The sequence below is a fragment of the Armigeres subalbatus genome, chromosome 3 (genome assembly GCF_024139115.2).
Source record: "Armigeres subalbatus isolate Guangzhou_Male chromosome 3, GZ_Asu_2, whole genome shotgun sequence".
In the NCBI taxonomy this organism is placed as follows: domain Eukaryota; kingdom Metazoa; phylum Arthropoda; class Insecta; order Diptera; family Culicidae; genus Armigeres; species Armigeres subalbatus.
In genome coordinates this window covers 404604083-404624060 of record NC_085141.1, presented here as the reverse complement: position 1 = coordinate 404624060, position 19978 = coordinate 404604083, and the positions used below count along the sequence as shown (strand labels likewise).

At 40.8% G+C, this 19978-nt stretch overlaps 1 protein-coding gene across 1 annotated transcript in view; it reads right to left on the bottom strand.

Moving 5' to 3' along the window:
• Positions 1-7809, bottom strand: part of LOC134227046 (fasciclin-3-like) — a 73179-nt gene extending 65370 nt beyond the window's left edge. Inside the window, exon 1 of the mRNA XM_062708253.1 lies at positions 7678-7809. The gene's annotated coding sequence lies outside the window, so the exon portion shown is untranslated. The remainder of the gene's footprint in view (positions 1-7677) is intronic.
• Between the last annotated feature and the right edge of the window lie 12169 nt (positions 7810-19978).

The window sequence follows — 19978 nt, the reverse complement described above, 5'->3', positions numbered from 1 at the left end:
AGTATCTCAAAGGAATTCCTCCGAATTCAAATTTTGAGTTATGTCACGCACAGAATTCAATGCAATCCATTTCACCAATATTTTATCAATACTTGAGTGATATTTGAGACCTCTCTGAAAGAGGCAAATAAGATTTTCCGTTGATTAATTTTGGGGAAAATCGTGCAAAATGGACCCTTTCGTAAATCTTCAATCACGAAACGATTAGAATATGCTGTCTGCATGTATATTGAATAGATTTGTAGCAGCAAAGATCATTTTAAACGAGAGAAATTACTTTCCAGCAACTGTTTTTTTTTTTCAACTAATTCATGAGTTTAGGGGAGAGTACCACCAAGCATTACATTATTGCACATATATCAATCACAAATCGGCATGCTGAATGTTAATTGCATTAGATCAGTTTTAGCGATGCGAAGTTGCATTTATTTATCATTTGTCAGACAACGATACTCTAAATCAGCATGACGAATGCAGCGATACATTTCTGATGCTTTATTTCGGCATGTCAAATTAATGAACCATTAATTCGGTCTTATAAGTGCCCTTTCCACTTTAAGTCAACTTTTAGGGCTGTATTTTTTACAAGCATATATAGCTTCATGGTTACTTGGGTAATGTCATCCAGCAACCCCTATTTTATTGCTGAGGTTAACTATTAATTTGAAATGACACTCGCGGTCTTGAAATTACTTATAAATAAATTTGACATAAAAATGTGCTATTATACTAACATTGTGTGACATTATAAGATTATGTAAAATATAATAACGTTAAGTTGTATGATAAATATTGATTTTGAATAGTTGAACCAAAATAGCAGTATTCAAAAAAATCCAACAAGCTTTCAACTTTTGCGATACACGCCAAGCTTGTCTTTTGCTGACACTCTTGGCCCATCCATAAACACCGTGTCTTTGTCCAAAGGGCAAAGGTAATTTTTCCATACATTTTTGGGAGGGTCAAATTGGCTATCATTCGAGATTTCTATGGAGTTTTCACAAAAAAAAATTAAAATTGTTCTAGATCCCTCGATAGAACATTTTAGTTGGTGGGTGCCTGAAATTAATATATTCCCCTTAGAGCAGCGGTTCTGAACCTTTTTCTTGAGAGGTACCCCTTACAACTCATGCTTTAATTGAGGTACCCCCTATTTTATTTATGAATAAGCGTGAAAAAGACATATCGAACCACAAAATAAAATTGTCTGAAGTTCTTTCGTGAAACTTTTCTAATCGAATTGATTTTATATATCAAGCTTCCCACAAGAGGTCTTTTGAAGGCGTCCGAGCCTTTTGAAAGATGGCTTCCGAGCCTCTTGAAAGGAGGCTTCCGAGCCTCTTGAAAGGAGGCTTCCGAGCCTCTTGAAAGGAGGCTTCCGAGCCTCTTGAAAGGAGGCTTCCGAGCCTCTTGAAAGGAGGCTTCCGAGCCTCTTGAAAGGAGGCTTCCAAGCCTCTTGAAAGGAGGCTTCCGAGCCTCTTGAAAGGAGGCTTCCGAGCCTCTTGAAAGGAGGCTTCCGAGCCTCTTGAGAGGAGGCGTCCGGGCCTCTGGAGAGGAGGCGTCCGGGCCTCTTGAAAGGAGGCTTCCGAGCCTCTTGAAAGGAGGCTTCCGAGCCTCTTGAAAGGAGGCTTCCGAGCCTCTTGAAAGGAGGCTTCCGAGCCTCTTGAAAGGAGGCTTCCGAGCCTCTTGACAGGAGGCTTCCAGGCCTCTTGAAAGGAGGCTTCCGGGCCTCTTGAAAGGAGGCTTCCGAGCCTCTTGAAAGGAGGCTTCCGAGCCTCTTGAAAGGAGGCTTCCGAGCCTCTTGAAAGGAGGCTTCCGAGCCTCTTGAAAGGAGGCTTCCGAGCCTCTTGAAAGGACGCTTCTGATCCTCTTGAAAGTAGGCTTCCACGCTTCTCTGAAGGTGGCTTCCGAGCCTCTTGAAAGGAGGCTTTGAGCCTCTTGAAAGGAGGCTTCCAGCCTCTTGAAAGGAGGCTTCCAGCCTCTTGAAAGGAGGCTTCCGAGCCTCTTGAAAGGAGGCTTCCAGACCTCTTAAAGGAGGCTTCCGAGCCTCTTAAAGGAGGCTTCAGGCCTCTTAAAAGGAGGCTTCCAGGCCTTTTGAAAGGAGGCTTCCAGCTTCTTGAAAGGAGGCTTCCAGCCTCTTGAATGGACGCTTCTTAGCGTTTCACAAAACGAGGTCTCTTGAAAAATTCCAAATCTCTTGAAGAGAGGCTTCTCAGCCTCTTGAAATGAAGCTTGCGTCTCTCTTGAAAGGAGGCTACCGAGCCTCTTCAAAAAAAAACTTCTGAGTCTCTTGAAAGGGGATTTCCGAGCTTTTTGAAACAAGTCTTCCAAGCCTCTTAAAAAAAGGCTTCCAAGCCCCTTGAAAGCAGAATCCCGAGGAATCCTTGAAACGAGGTATTCGAATTTCTTGAACGGAGGCTTCCAAACTACTTGAAAGGAGGCTTCCGAACCTCTTGAAACGGGGCTTCCGAGCAGGAGGTTTCCGAGCCTATTAACAGGAGGCTTCCGAGATGCTTGAAATAAGATTTACGAGCTGCTTCGGAAGAAGCGTCTCGAAAGGAGACATCCAAGCTTTTTGCAACGATGCTTTTCGGAAAAAAGGCCTTCATGTCTCTCGGCTGGAGGCTTCCGAACCCTTCAGGTATTTGATTTTAGTTCGAAAGCATATTATTCAATATTTTGTCTCAATCAGGTAGATTACATTGGAGATTTTTTTAAATTTGTTCATTGGACGTTTTGTTCTTTCGATCTTTTGCATCACAGCCCTTGATACACTGTACTCCCTAGGATGGAATGAATTCAAAAGTTTTTGATTTCCTGATCTTACTTACTTACTTATGGATCCTGTACACCTCCGGTGGTGCAAAGGGCCGACTTGAAAGATCTCCATCCTGAGCGTTGCCCGGCTATCGCTTTAACCTGTTGCCAGGTTAGATTTCGGTCGACTTCTTTTATTTCTTTATTAAGGCTTCGCCGCCATGAGCCTCTGGGTCTGCCTCTGCTGCGATGTCCCGCTGGGTTCCAGTCTAATGCTTGTTTACAGATTTCGTTTCCGCCCCTACGTAGAGTGTGGCCGACCCAGCCCCACTTCCGATCCCGAATTTCTGTTGCTATCGGCCTCTGGTGACAACGACGATGGAGCTCGTTGTTTGAGATCCAGTTGTGAGGCCACCAGGTCCGAATTATATACCGCAGGCATCTGTTAATGAACACCTGCAGCCGTTGAGTGTTCTCCACTGATACACACCATGTTTCGCTAGCGTATAACAGCACAGATTTCACGTTAAAGTTGAAAATTCGTATTTTGGTGCGTTCACTTATCTGCCTGTTTTTCAAATATTTTTAAACTAGCAAAGGCAGCCCTTGCTTTCTTGATCCGTGCGCCTATGTCGATCTTGGGTCCGTATTCTTTCATTATCGGATTCTCGAACAAATTGATGTTTCGGGAACAATAGGTTGTTGGCCCAAGGTTCCCTATCCACCAGGATGGGGCTGGCATCTTAGGTATAGCTTCCAGCTGCTGGATGCTAGAACAGACGCTGTCGGAGCCGCACCTCCTTGGTGAACAGACGCTCGATCAGTCAGGTCAAATTTGTTTAAAGTCCCACCCAACACCAGGACTAGCCTAGTGCGCTTTGAGCCGCACACGGTCGCTTTGATAGGGCCGGCTTGGGGACACATGCAGCTTTTTATAGAGGTTCAACAGAGACCACTGTCGAACCCCACCACATCCTAGGCAGACCCCACAGGACGCACCCTCTCACTCTAGCTGATGTCAGAAGGACAACAGTGCCCAGGCTGCACTACCAGCTAAGTACGCAACCCTTAGCTGGCGGTCAATTGTCATCGGAAGACCCGTGGAAGCGTGAGTATTGGAACTTGTGAGGACCAGAGGTATGTTAGGCGCCCCTTCCCGGATATCAACTCACCATTTCGCAGCCCGCTATGATCGCTATGCATATTATGTACAATACAAAATTTTGAAATAAGAAATTTTAAAACTATAAGTTTTACTGGAATTGTAATACATCGCCATTACGCATTTTTGTCTCAGGTACATGTACCCCAGGTTGAAAACCGCTGCTCTAGGGAATTCCTATGGACATATCGTCCATTTGTATGCAATCCTAGTTTCACAATATCCGATGTTGACGCGGGTGCTGTTTTTTCCACATCTCCTCAGATAACCACTGTTTCACCACACTTTTTCACTAGCAAGCTTTACACAAAACATTTTATCAAACATTAAAAAGGATCTCTTTTTGCCTTTCTCGTATACTAAGTATACGTAAAGGCTATATGATCGCTCCAAAAACAAACTTTTTATAGAAGGCTCGGAGACCCATAGTGTTATATACCAATCGACTCAGCTCGACGAATTGAGGTGATGTCTGTATGTCTGTGTGTATGTGTGTGTACAAAAATGTGAGACACACTTTTTGGTACTTAGAATTATCCAATTTGTTTTTTTGCCAAGGGTCCCCACTTGGAAAAAAAATCAAAATCGATTTTTTTTTTCCAGAAACCGCTGCAATGCACTCAAATGACCGCAAATAAACATAGATTAAGAGAAAAAGTAAAATCTATCCCCCAAAGGGCAAATTTGACCTCTCTTATATGTTTTTCTCATTTTTATAATGCACGAGAAAGACACCACCAACGGATAACATTATATTTATGAATTTATGTTTCATTTATGTTTCATTTGTATGAGAGCCCCCCCTCCCAGAAGGGGGAGGGGTCACGAATCACAACAGAAACATTTCTTGACTTCAAAAACCTTAACATGCCAACTTTGGTTGCGTTTACTTGATTAGTCCTCGAGTTATGCTGTAAATTATTTTTTATACATGTGGAAGCCCCCCATTCAGGAGGGGGAGGGGTCTCCAAGTATCCCAAGAACCTTCTCGACTCCAAAAACCCCTGCATACTAGTTTTCACGCCGAATGGTTCAGTAGTTTCCGAGTCTATAATGATCAGACAGACAGACAGAAATCCATTTGTATGTATGTAATATATGAGACTATTTTACCCCATATTCCCCTAAAACTAACATACTCTCAAGATAGAATAACACTGCGCTTACCCAACAATATTCTAATCATTCAGATTCAATCAGAAATATGCCTTAAACTGCTTATAACGGATGCATTCCGTTCTTAATACTAAAGTTCTGGGGAAGTTGGGGGAAAACGTCCAGAAAGTCCTATTAGGAATGGCGTGCCGAATCCGAAATTACCCCCATTCGATTCCTGGGAAAATTATTGTCAAAAAATTTTTTAATCTTCAATCATAATCCTTTATCATTGTAAAAAATGAACTATTCATTAATCATAATCTTTAATTATAGAGTTGAATTATTTAATCAAAACAAATTTAATCTTTTATTGGAAGCTTTATTCATTAACGCTCTGCTTTTACTGTTCTCTTGCACTATAAAATTGCCTCGAATGCCGCCGGAGAAGCATTATAATAAAGAACCATTTTGATGTTATCCGAAAAGTAGCCCAATATCGTTGTACAATCAGCATTTGCTTTCTTCGTGGTCCAATGCCCAAATAGGGTTTATTAAGTCGAATTAGTTCGGTATGTACCGGCTTATGTGCGCCACAAGCTTCTCAATTCTGAAGGCGTTCCAGGTGGTCGAATATTTAGATACGGTTAATCTTCGCCGAGTCAGTGTTTCCGTCTTCGTCTATTCCGGTTGCACGGAGTTCCTCAAGTGTTTCAGCAAAAGCCAAGATATTGCCTACATATAGTGAAGAACAGTGCATCCCACGAGATGGCCTCACCCATAAAATCACTCATGTAATCTTTCGTAGGACATTTATGAAGGAATATTACCATTAGAATTCAATATTAGCTATCCATTATTGAGCTGCAATGGAAAAAATAAGCAAAATCCGTTCATTTCAACTTTAATTGAACGACTTAAATTTTGCTATTCTTTCATCTCCTTTAAAATTTTTGTTGAGTTCGTTAGGAATAAACAAATAACCATGCGTTCACCATTATTTTACATGCAATTGAGTCATTTCACACCACTATTCCATTTTTGTTGTTTTGAATAAGAGATCATTGTGAAAAGTAGCAAGTTTTGTAAATTTTGCTTCTACACGAAATGAAATGATTCGGTATTTTTGTTTATGTTGGTGAAAATATCGAAAAAGCTTAAGGGATGCATTTTGGACTGTTCTCTCATATCTATAGAGTTGATCTTAGCGTCACGACGTTGATGTTGCCGTCGATGACATCGTAGAAGTGCCGTCCATCAATCATAACGTGATCGATTTGTGATTCGTGGCGATCGTCACAAGCAGCAACAAGGAAGGTTGTTTTGGAAATAGATGGTGTATATGTTTAATCATATTCTTAAAAGCGATGAAATCTGTTAGTAACCCTTTTTTTAACCAGTGGGAAGGCCACAACTGCACCGTTCAATTATTTTGCATCACTAAGCCATGAATGCTTTATATTTATGATATTAGTTTAACAATTGGAAAGAAAAAAGAATTTGCCCCCATTTCTTTCAATTTTATCACCACAAAATTCAAATAGGTACTTTCAAGTAGAAGCCAAACAATCAATTTGTTTCAGAAATGCTCATCACCATAATATTCTGAAATTAATCGATAAAGAGCGTATTAAATGACCAATTTACATGTAATCAAATCATACACAAACATTAGAAAAATGGGTAACAAGTGGCTAATCAAATTAGAGGGTGATTGAATACTGATAAATCATTAACAGTACAGATTCACTTCAGTACGAGAATATACACAAAACCAGTCATTCATGTGACCGTTGTGAATGCTTTTGTTCAAGAGAATGTTAATTCGTATAACCAGTCTGCAGCACTACTGACGACACTTTCTTCGGCGCGGAAAGGCGCTAAATGCCGTTGTTATTGGCAACCGCGCGGGCAAACTTTCACGGGCCACTGCCGCCATTCGGAACCGCCACATAAAAGCCGGGTTGGCAGTGCTCTACTTTCCGCACAACCTGTAAACATTCCACATGTAGGTATTGCCGGCTTTTGCAGTGACACACCGATCAAACAAGATTCAATAATTATTGTAGGACAGGGGTTGCCCCGAAACAACTGACAACACTCGCTCTCGTAAATCTCCCATAGATAGAGAGAGAGAATTGAATACTCGCACTCTAAAATAAAATGACTAATTTTTAACAAATGTTGACTTTTTGAGCATTTTTTCACGTAACACTGATATCACACACCATTCAAGAAGTGAAAACTATAGATAGTAGAATCTATAGATGAGCGAAAGCATGGCTGAGTCGATTTTTTGCCCGTGCACACACGCGTATGACGTCACAGCCCTTAACGTTTCCATTGAAATCATGACGTCATGCTCGTTTGGAGACACGTTTGACAGTTCGTTTGGAGACAGAGGATTTATCTTCGCTCATCTATATATTCCACTATCTATAGTGAAAACTCATCTAAACTAAAATAACCAATGTTCATAAATACTATCCTAAATTTACATTTAATGTTTTTCGTGAATATAACTTAAATTTTTTGCACTGTGACAAATGAGAAAAAAATATTATCCTTACATTAAACGGAAGAAAATGAAAGCAAAAAGATTTTTTTCCTTATCACACTTTGGTCATATTCAAATAAATTTAAACTACTAACTGTTGTACAACCTTCATTTAGTGTGCACATCAACGCGGGATTTGCGTCACCGTGGGCAAGCTTCCCGCAGGCAAGGCCGAACCATCGAGAGTGATAAATCTGAGCGAGTGAAACGTGCGCTTACGCTCACTGGATTCGCGGAGATAACCATGCGCGCGATAACCGACTGACACAAAAGCAGCAAACAACAGAACGAACGAACGAGCGACGCGATAGAACCATCCACGGAAGCGATTCGCGATCGATGGAAGTTGAAGTTGGACTGGTTGATGCTTTTCGCATCTTCGGTCGCAGTAGAGTTGGAATGGAAGTTTGGCACCGACCATGGATTCTGCGATAGGTTTGTCGGAAAAGCACTAACTAACACTTGCTGTGGGTACAGTGGATTGGGGTATGGCACGGAGGGAACTGGTTGGTTAAAAACCTGTTGATGAAATTATGACGGAATCAAACAATATGGAGGAGGCGAAATTAAGGAGAAGACATGGAAGACGGAAATCGAAGTCCCAGAGAACGCAAATGACGATGATGTAAATAAATGAAGGAAGTGAAAAGTCTATCAGAATAGTTTGTATTATTAATCCAATTAATATTCTTATTTTTGGTTCAAGAACAAAGCACTCAAGAAGATCTTAACTTAAATTAGGATTGAATACACGTTTCTGTCTTTCGGACATGATACTCCACTAAAAAGCTTCAACTTGTTTCTTTTAGTGCCAACAAGCAATACCAACACCGATGACTTTACCAATTTTTATCGCACCTCAACACATTTATCATCATGCGAATTTTTCAAACATCATCGCGATCGTCGTTGCCAATCCCCGATTTATGAAAGTAAAAGTAAAGAAACCGTATTCGATAATACTCACAAACAGGTGCCCACAGCTGGAAATTTCACCAAACAGTCAATCAAAACAAAAACCGGCCTGGACTTATCGTAACACTGGGCTCGAATCGTGTTTGCAGTTTAGTCATTGGCGCACAAAACCAGTTTACATTAGCATACTTAAATGTCTAATGAAATTTGATTCTCCAGGATCACTGTTCTCTGGAAAGGGGCAATAATCCTGGCTCGATCACCAATGCGTTTGCATGATTTAACCAGTTCAACCGACATAAAGATGAGTGGAATTCGTCGCATGTTCTGGCCGCACGAAGCAGCAGAAACATCAACGGCAACGGGATGCCACTGGTTGACGGTGATAATAAGTGCTGTGTGGTTTGAAAGCCGGTTGCAGCTGCTGCTCGGCATTGAAGATGCTGCACTTATTTATTCGCGGAAGATGACGACGCGACGGTTCGATAGAATAGGTAATGATCTATTGATAGCTGTAAATTTATGACAACGGCTCAGCCAGGCCGGTACATACAGCCGTGTGGATGCGCTGCGCTGTTGTTTGATTGGGGGAAACGACACTGACTTTTAATAGGCAACCAGCATGTAAGCATTCTCATTTGTTCAGTTCGGTGGCGTTGGGAAGCGCTGTGTTTGCTTAAATGGTTACAGCTGTCTATTATGGTTAATTAATCAATTGTTACTTGAACCTGTGCCTGATGGGTTGAGATGTTTGTTTTTTAAAAGAGGCAGACTAACGTTGTGCTTTGATTTCTAGAAAAGCAAATTCGAATTGATTTCATTTATTCATTCGTAGCTATTATTTTAAATTAGTGAACCGTTGTCAATGCCACCGAGCTAAGATAGGCACACCAGGGACGATTTTAGCAAAATTTTATACGGCCTCCAATTTCATGTCAACTACCAGTTGACCCGTGAATAAAAAAACCACGAAGAATATCGGAGGGTCATTAAAAATGTATGCAGGCTTAGGTAGACTAAGAAATCAAATACCTAAATCTAACCGTGAGAAATATGACCTTGCTGTACCACCACAATAAAAGGTTCTTCTTTGAATCAACTCAGCTTTTGCGAGTGATTAGATGACACGTATAACACGACGGGTGAGCAACAATTGTCTAGGTGCTGCATTTTCGTTGCGCCTCGCTTCTTTCGTAGATTGAAGGTACAATGGCTTGACAAACCATGGATGGGAGAATGAAACCGTTTCGAGGTTGAAAACGGTATTCAAAACCCAAAAATGCACGCCATGGTGGTTATAACAGGTCTAACTTTTACTCGAGCATTGTTATGCGGCGCGCTGCTGGCTGTAATATTTGGCAAAATGAGGCAACGCACAGCGAATTGTTTGATAAAAAATTCAAAGAGCAAGTAATGCTAGAGAAACCAATTTCAGTGAAAAAATTTGAGGAAAGGTGGCTTCGGTAGTAGATGTTTTTTTTGTAAATGCGATTGTTGAAATGATGTAGGGGAGAACAGTCCAATGTGCACCCCTTAAGCTGTTTCGATGTTTATTCATCGCTATAATCAAGAATACCGAACCATTCCAATGCGCAGATGCAAATTTTACAAAACTAGCTACATATCACAATGATCTCCTCTTCAAAACAAAAAGGTTTGTACGTTTTAATAGGCTGACCAGATCATTTCAGTGGAAAAACGGGACAACGTGCTTGCCAAACGGGACATGTCAAAAAACCTTGTAATACAATTCAAGAGGAATTATTTTGGAGTGAATGATTCACCACCATAATCTTCTAATTGTATTAAGTTTAAACTTCCAAACTAAAATTTTATTAAGTTTAAAAATACTAAACTACACATAAATCACTCTTCAAAGGAACGCGGACAAAAATACGAAGAAACAAAATTACGCATCTCTCAATATAAAAAAAAAGTGGAAATTTTAAATTTTATTCTAATCTACTCTTAGACATGTATTAGGAATTTTATTATTGACCAATATCAAAAACTTTTCCAATTCCGAACAATTGAAAATAACAAACAATAATCAAAGTGCCCTGTCTAAGGCCGGTTTTAGGCATTAGAAGGCTAAGAAAAAATAGTTTTAAGAAAAAATATCAAATTGAATGACGCGAAAAATAGCCTCACATCTGAGGAATCTTGTCCATTGATTTTGTTTCCATGTGCTTCCAAAAAAGCGGGACACATGCAATTTTGTCGCGAAAAGTGAAAAATTCTGGACAATTTATAGAATGGTTTACAGCTCGGACTCTCGGATTCTATTTGAAATCGGGGTGATTTTCTACTTTTTTATAAAGGAATCCCAAAAATTTCGTCCACATACATGAAAATGAAATTTGCAGACAAGCTCTTAAAGTACATGAGGACCTTAAATCTAGCATTTAATTGGGTTTGGATCTCCATTAATCCCCTTAAACTCGATTTTGTTCAGTTGATTTAAAATTATTTTTTATGCCGTCGTTTTTTACAGTGAATGATTTCGAAATATTCAGAATTATTTAGAAAGACTTTGAATGATTCTTAATGTTTCGAAAGAGTAGATTTAAAAAAAATTGAATTACCTACTTTGGAAGATTCAAAAAGAATAATCGAAAATGAACTTAATCTGAAAATCACTCTGTCTTTGTGCTTCATTTTCTTGACGTTGATATGTGACCTGTTTATCAGGAAATACTTGCCCACCATGTTACTAATTCCGTTCAATTCAATCCACTGATCAAATTGACCAAATTGTAATGCCTCTAAAAATAAGCAGAAAAATATCATTGAAATGAAATTGTATGAAAAAATCTTCCGAAGAAGCACCTGTCCTGTGACCTGACCTGACCTGTGTTAAACTGGTCAAAACCTCAAGAAAAGTCAATCAATGGAAAATACATAACGGTATAGAAAGCATTATTTTAAGGAAAATCACGACGTAGTCCAAAAAAGCCGGCAACAATGGTCGCCCTCACCTCGCGTTTTTCCTCCCACAAATGACAATATTTATAGGCGATTAGCACATCTGAAATATTCTTTTTTCGTGGGGTGCTGCAAGTGTGCATGAGCATGAGCATGATGACCGTGCATTTCGTAGTTGCTACTCCGTGATTGACCAGAGTAATCGCAATTGCATAAGGAAGCAATGAATGGAAGCATGGGATTTGCTCTCCAACCTGAATGTGCACAGTCAGAGAGCTCTAATATTCTGAATGGTCAATAACGGCGCTGGCCACGTCCTCACGGTCTATCGGGGATGGGAAGGAATGCAATCACTCACCCACTGCAAGCCGAGAACACCTCTGCACTCGCAACGAGTTCCTGCGGAATTTTGTTGGAATATGAGGGTTAGGTTCTATAACAGAGGTTCGTCCTGGTTAACGGGTTGCCGATGTGATAGAAATGAAAGGGTGGTATATTCTAATTGAATGCCGAAACGGGGCTTTTTTGCTCATTTCGAATTCTAACAGTTACCTGCTAGAACTAATTAAGTTTGTAGGTAGGTATAGTGATAGAAGATGGAAGCCCATTTCCATTTGCAAGTGCTGCACGTGAGCATAGGTGAAAAACTGCTTTTCGCTGCTGCGCCTGTTATTTGCTTTTGGAGTTATGTGCTCCTGAAAGCACTATGTAGCTTTGAAATTGGATTCCAACGCGATTCACTCAATAACATAATATTTCATTTCGTCCACTTTCATTGTTGATAAATGAACCAGCCAAGGACTGCAAATCTCTCTAATAAAGACACACAAAAAAAAACACTTTCTATGTATTTGATTTTTGATTTCTGCCTTAAATATTGAATTTGTTTGAATAATATTTTGGAGCTCCTTGGGACAAATTGAGGATTTTGTAGATAACGACGGGACATCACATAATAAATATGTGTTAATAATGAGCAATACGTCCGAACGAACGCTGGTATAAAACGACGCAATTGCATGTAAAATAATGGCGACCCCATAGTTGTTTGTTTATTGTTAGCGGATTGAACGCAAATCTTTCATGTGAGTTGAAACTTTTGATTGCATCTCGATAATTAATATAACTATTTATAACAAATTTATAACAAAAGCGGGCATGCCAAATGCTGGGTAATGCGTACCTGAAGGAATAAAATAGACCCCATTTCGCGGTCCTTAGCCTCTTACCCGGCAACTCTTATCTTTACCTCCTCGTGGCGCTGACCGGGATACGAGCAACCTTAGATAAGTTTGGGTAACCAACCCCGGTGAGAACTATATTCGTATGCTGACAGGGAAGAGGGGATTTGCATCGAGAAGGCAGCCCCTCCAACGCGATGTAAGTAGCGCAACCCTGGTAAGGTAGCATGCCGAAGATTCTAAAGTTACCAATAAAGCCAAAAGTAGGCAACAAACCCTGGCAACGAATAAAAGCCAACGGTTGGAAAGTCGGATCTTGTCTTGTGGAAGTACGATGGTCCAGAACTGGAGAACGTGAATTCCGGGCGGTGGATCCCATAGCGAACCCTTCATTCAAGTACCATATCTACTATAGCGGCGGTGACAGAGCAGAACGAGGAGTTGGCTTCATGGTGATTGGGAAGCAGATGAAGCATGTTATGAAAGGTGGAAGCCGATAAGCGACCACATTTGCGTGTTGAAAATGAAGGGCAAATTATTCAACTATAGCCTGATCAGCTTCTATGCCCCAATGAACGATAAGCCTGATGACGTGAGTTCTATGAGAGCTTTGATAAGGCCTACGGACTGTTCCCAACACACGGAAGAGAAAGTTTCTTTCGCTCTGAAAGGTACAGAAGGTACAGAAAGCCTTCATTCCGCTACCAACGATAATGGTCTGCGACTTGTAGCCTTTGCTGCTGGGATGGCAATCAGCAGTACCTACTTCGCACGTAAGAATATCCGCAAACACACTTGGTAACATCCAAGTGGAGACACTTGCTCACAAATAGATCACGTGCAGATCGACGGACGACATTTCTCTCATGCTATAGATGTAAGGTCCTTCAGAGGGTCGAACATTGACTCGGATCACTACCTTGTAGTTGCAAAAATTCGAGCGCGACTTTCCAACGTCACGAATTCACGAAACAATGCACTTAACTATCCAAAGCTTTTCAGTTGAAGGAGTTGCTGAACAGTACCACCAGAAGCTGGACGAGCGGATAGATCTGGCGACGTCAACAGATTGTGACAAAATATCCTCAAAGCTGTGACTAGAACAGCGCAGGTAGTGTTAGACACTGCACAGCGACGCCAATGAAATGGTTGGTTTGATGAGGAGTGCCAGCGAGTCGAATGCTAGTGACTCGTATCCGTTCCAACAGAGAGCGGTACAGTGTAGCAAGAGCAGAAGAGAAACGAATCCACCGCAAAAGAAAAAGGCAACACGAAGAGAGTGTGGCTGAAGCGCAGGAGAACATGGATAGAAACGATATGCGAAGGTTTTACGCAACTGTCGATGGCACGCGGTATAAGACTGTGCAAGTACCTGTCATGTGCAATGACCGAGAGGGGAATTTGCTGACAGACAAATCTATGGTGGCAGCCAGGTGGAAGGTGCAATTTGAAGATTTGTTGAACGGTGAAAATGATGGTGTATTAAGGAGCAGGATGAACATAGCCGGCGACGGGCTAGCTGTGAAACCACCAACGCTGGACGATGTGAAGAAGGCTCTAAACGAGCTGAAAAACAGTAAAGCTGCTAGGCTGGACGAGATCCCGGTCGAGCTCCATAATATTTGTGCTTGGTTCCTCAGCTTGTTCCGGAGTTTAGATCAATTAGCACCAAGCCAAGCGCATTCAAGCAAGTCCGTATAATTCTCCAGAAATGTAACGAATGAATAACTCACACACAAAACGCGACGTGGTCCTGTAGATGGGCAACATCGAGCCCGAAACCGGTCGCAAAAAGGTAAATTATAAAAAATCCTTTTTCGTTTGTAAGAACCATAAGTGTTGTGTCCAGTCTCGCGTCGGGTTTTGTGTGTGTGATACAGTTCTTACGTTAGCACAAATCTCTCAAAAAATGAGTGAATGATTAACTATTCGAAATAATCAATAACAGATATTCTAGGGTCTCCAAACTAGTTCACATAAATTGGTCTATCAGTTCAGCCAAAACTGGTTCCAATCCGACAGCAAGCCCTGGCGAATGATCCACTGTTTGAATAAGCCTACATAAGTTATTCTGGGTCCTCTCAATTGTTCATCAGTTGATATCAATTGTTATACCAAGTCAACTACGCTCATTACAGATCCGGAAACAATTTATCATGTAGTGGCTAGGTTTTCTAGGTTTTCCATCCTTGTTATGGCAATAAGATTATTCTTCCACCTTTCTACAGCGCCTGGTCCATACCCAGATATGCTCGGTTACTATCGGTCACTCCAGACAAAATGTGGAGTACCTTGCAAATAACAGGCAAGAGTTTTAGAGCATGACATTGACACGTTAGACCGATTGCTGTTCGGTAACAGGTACAGTTGATCTTGTAGATCACTGGATTTCAACTCCAGAATGCTTTGGATAACATAGATCATCTACTTTTAACTTATTTAAGTTGCTAAGCATTCGCAAGGGTCATTGGGACTTAAAGCGACATGCTGGATCGCAATAGACTTGAATCATTTGTTTGTGATTTTGCATAAGTATTCACTACCCGCGAAAAATATGAAAGCGCAAAAATAAGTATTGCAGCCACTGGTGGAGACAGAGGTGGGGCACCACGCGATGCAATCACACCATTATTCTCGAAGGCTATTGTTCTTGCGCTTAGTGGTGCCCCACCTAAAAACAATAGCTGTCTCCGCCAGTGATTGCACCATAATGATGTATCAACGGATCTTTTCCATTTTAAATGTCGAATTCTTCAAAAAAGTTGTTCATGACGATATGTGCATTAGCAAGGAGGGCAATTTCGCTCCCTGGGGTGTATTGGCCACTGGGTGGACATAAATTTTAGGGTAGTTCAAATTTCAAAAATGTTTAAAAATTTCAACTCCCATGTGTCTACACCCAACCAGCGGATGGCAGATTTTAATACAATTCTGCATAAGAACCTTACAGAAACTGTATAATAATTTGGCATAGGGTAAAACGTCCTATCGTTGTGGTATATCCTAATGTTGCGGTAGTCCATTCTGGATATAATAGCATTAAAAACAATTGTGGATACGCTAAAACTCATCGAATTAACGACTAGAACAGCTTTTGTTTGATAAAATTCCGTTCGAAATTATGGAAAATCAACATTTTTCATTAAAAATTTTAATCCTTTGAGCCTATTATTGTGATAGTGCTAAGGTCCTATTGTTGTGGTATCGATTACCATAATGATTGTATGAAATACCGCAACAATAGGACTGACCTTGAAAAAATGTCGCAACGATAGGCAACTGCGTCCTATTATTGCGGTAGTTTATTTTTATTGTTCCAAAAACAAAACAACATAAGTTTAGCTCAATTGACGTAATATCTACGAATCTATAGTTAACGAGCAACCTATTCGACCACTGCAATGTGGAAAAAGACCAACAGGTATTTTTAAAGCATTTTCTAAATCAATTTCGTTTTGACACGGTGCTTAACCACTCCATAATAGCTCGTTTTACCCTATACAATTTCGGAAAATTTTAATGCATTTTTTGTAATAAAATAATAGAATTGTATATGCAAAGATTTTATACAATGATTGCCAGATTTGTTTTTTGGTTTCTTTTTGATGATTTAGGAGTCCTGGCCAAATTTCAGGCAATTTGGGGGTGGTTAAGGGGTGGGATTCTTAAATCACTAAAAAGAAGCAGATAGACACATGGCAGTTGAAATTTTCGAACATGTTGTAAATCTGAACTATCCTAGTGGACATACGGATGATCCGGATTTAGGACCGCGTGCAAAGCGCCACTTCGTAAATTCTTTCATTCCAGCGAACAGCAAAATTGTCTTTCGTAATCGCAAAATCAATGCTGATTGTCGCTTGCCCGATTCCTGGTGATTATCCCACCCCGGGAGCTTCGGAACAATCGCTGAAATAGTCAGTAGTTTGTCCTAGAAAACTGATTTTTTTTCTATACTGCTTGTTGTAGCAATATCAGAGCAAAATCAATGCGAGCACACACACATCGACCATCAATAGCCACCTACTGGCCTTATGAAATTTTTGGAACGTCCGGTAAAATGGTCGATGTCAATTATGCATTCTAGAAAGCTGTGACTTTTTACTTTTTGACCACTAGTGACCATCTACTGGACGTCCAAGAATTCCTGAACATTCGGAGAGTTGGCTGCGGCTTTTGTCAAACCGTTTATTGTAGAAATGTCAGTGCATAATCAATGCATAAACTACTCATTGACCCCTGGAGGCCATCTACTGGTTCTCCGGGAGTTTCAGAACATCCGGTGAAGTGATCATTTCCATTAATTGTTCATGCAATTTGAATGCATAGAAAACTCATTGACTCCGTGTGTCCGTTAAGTGGTCTGGATCATTCGAAATTTTAGCAACTCAATCAGCTGGAACTAATATAAAAAGTAACGTCAATGGTCCTTATCGTCCTTATCGAAAAGTCATTTGACAAGTAGTGAACTATTCCTCACTCTTTATTGAAAGGACCATTAAAGTTGGATATCATGGAATTAGGAGAGATAACAGTTTGATATCGGATTGAGGAAACTGATAAGAGTATCCAGGATCTCCGTCGAGTTAGGGAGTACATCTTGTTATAAAACAACGAGTATGAGAGAGTTCAACGTAAGAATATCGCCTTGATTTAGCGAACGATTTTGAGAAACTACAGCCAGAATAGACAGTGTCAGTTCGTTTCGCCTGTTAAAGATCAAAAGAGAAAATATTTCTCGATAATCCGATCAGAAACATGCGCGCTGAATCAGGATTTGCGCTGAACAACAACTCCGACGACCCCAAAGCGATACTCTTACGCACCACTATCTACTCGGATTAGTCCCTGGCTGTGGACCTTGCCTACTCCGACTAGAAGCTCTCTGGTCACGGATACTCCTCCGAAATCACTGTGTGAACTTTTAAGCCATTAAGCTTCCGACTTGATCGGAGTATACTCAGATAGTCCCCGGTGGCGGATCTGTCCTACCCCGACAAGACGTTTTCCGACGGCGTTAACTTCCCGTAACCGACCGTGTTACAGTGGACGCTGTGCTTTGGCCCTCACGTCATTTTTGATGCAACGACAACATGATCTGTGGTTCCTCGCAGTTCGGACAAGTCAGGGAAATGGGGAACTCTGCGTGTCTGAATCTGTGCACATACTTCCTGAAACATCCTTGGAACGACAGGAATTGTGTTAGGTGGAAATCGACTCCCCCGTGCTTTTTGTCCACCCACAACGGCAGGGTCGGAAAGAGTTGACTGGTCCATCTTCCTTTCCAACTGCCGCTTTTTTATCGAATCGGTTTTCGCAATCTTGCGAGCAGCAATCGTTCCTCGTAGTCTGTAGGACTCACAGTTTTGCTCTATAGATGCTATTGAGCCGTGACAGATTTTTGCTCATGATTACGCCAGCCGCCTAGACGGGAACTTCGAATCTTAGTATTGTCGTGGATACGTTGGCCAGGTGTCCTCTCTTACTATTATTAATAGCAAAGCTGTTTGCTGTGATCCCTTCAGTTAGTTTAGCCTTCTCGCAAGCATAATTGGCATGGCAGTTGAAATTGAGTTAATTGTCGATCACCACCCCTAGTTGCTTTACCAATCGCATCGAGTCGATGGTAACTTCACCGACTGTAATCGTAGTCTGCTGCACTTCCTTCCTGTTGCTTTGTGATGGACACCCTTGCATACTGTTTCTCCGATTATCATGAGCGACACGTCATCCGCAAACCCAACCCGAGCAGGAATGACGACCTCAATAACAGAAATTGGTATGGAGTAGCCTTGCCGGGCCGGATTTAGCCGGAAGGGGGCACCGGGGCCGACGGTATGTGGGGGCCCCAAAATGTACAAAAAAGGTTGGTTTTGGTACATAAGATTTGTGGGGGACCGGGGCCACGGACCCCCCGCCACCCCATAAATCCGGCCCTGGCTACTACGTAATTTATACGTGATTTATTTGCAAAAAGATAGTTTCGACAGGGAATTCGGTCTCTTTGCTATTGATCATTGGCGTCTCAAAATGATTGGAAACATATTGTGAGATTTTTTCATGAAGGATGGCAATGTAAATAACAGGGTTTGCAGAAATCGCTCTCAATAGATAACGAACAACGATAAAAGAGAGGCAAAAACTGTTCCGAATCATAACAAGCCATGATAACAAATTTATCAAACTTGTATACAATTGCGAAAAAACAGAATCGGATAGGCAGCCCCACAGAAAAATGGTGATTTTCGCTTTGTTTTCGCTCCTTTCGTGTTGGTTACTGCACAGCTGTGTAGAACAAGTTGAAATGCATCATCAGAGCCAGTGCTCCCCACATTTGGAGCTTTCTAAAAGAAATTTATCATGGGGTATAACATCCCGAATCAAAAGTTGCTTGCGAAAAAAGTTTCTCGCGGTATGCTACATATCGTATATGTATACAGAGATGATAAGTGAGAGACTTGCTCTTTCTCTTTAGGATTCAATCCCTGGTAAATAAAAAATAAATACATGTGAATAAATGCAAATCGGGGCTTCTACTCATAGCTTTGAGTAGCCCTGATTTTGACGCAATTTGAGTAAAATTACCGTGGGAAAAAGATGGAGAAGAAAAAAAGATAGGGCAAAACATTTTTACTCAGTGTCTGAGTAGATGAAAGTTGGCGTGTTAATCGGATGTATTCCTTTAAAGTGTTTTTCAACCTTTTTGCCTTTTTTGTATACAAAATATACCTAAAGGCTAAAGGATCACTCCAAAACCGAGCTTTTGATAGAAGGCTCGGAGTGTTATATACCAATCGACTCAGCTCAACGAATTGAGGTCATGTCTGTATGCATGTGTATGTGTGTATTGTAACGTTTTACGTTTTTGTTGTTGTTAATTAATTATTCGTAATCTGAAAATATTATAAGATTAAAATATTAACTTAAAAAAAAGCTAGTGTTGATAAAATCGAGCTATCTCTGTGCTCAACTCGCGTACATGGAGCATGTTATAAAAGCTCTGCTTTTATAGCATGGCGCTAAATTTAAAATAAGCGGTTTAAATTCGCCATGCTTCTCGGCGCCATGCAAATCATTTGGCACGATTTTCAAATAATGCATTCTCCTGAAGAATAGTTACAGAGTAGTCTTTTAAAATACTTGAATAGGGCTCAAATTTGAAAAGAGGCACAGTTTCTTGTCTTAGCTATTTCATCCGCTCGATCATTTCGCTAGTAGATCGGCTGGAAAGCAGAAGTACGCGATTAGAGATACTAACGTTTTGAGAATATCTTGCGAGATTTGAAGTACAATTTAAAGGTAACATTAGTGAGTGAGTTTATAAAAATGATAAGTGGTGTTAAACGTTTTGTGTTTCTTTCTTTGTTTAGTGGACTGAGGTCCATT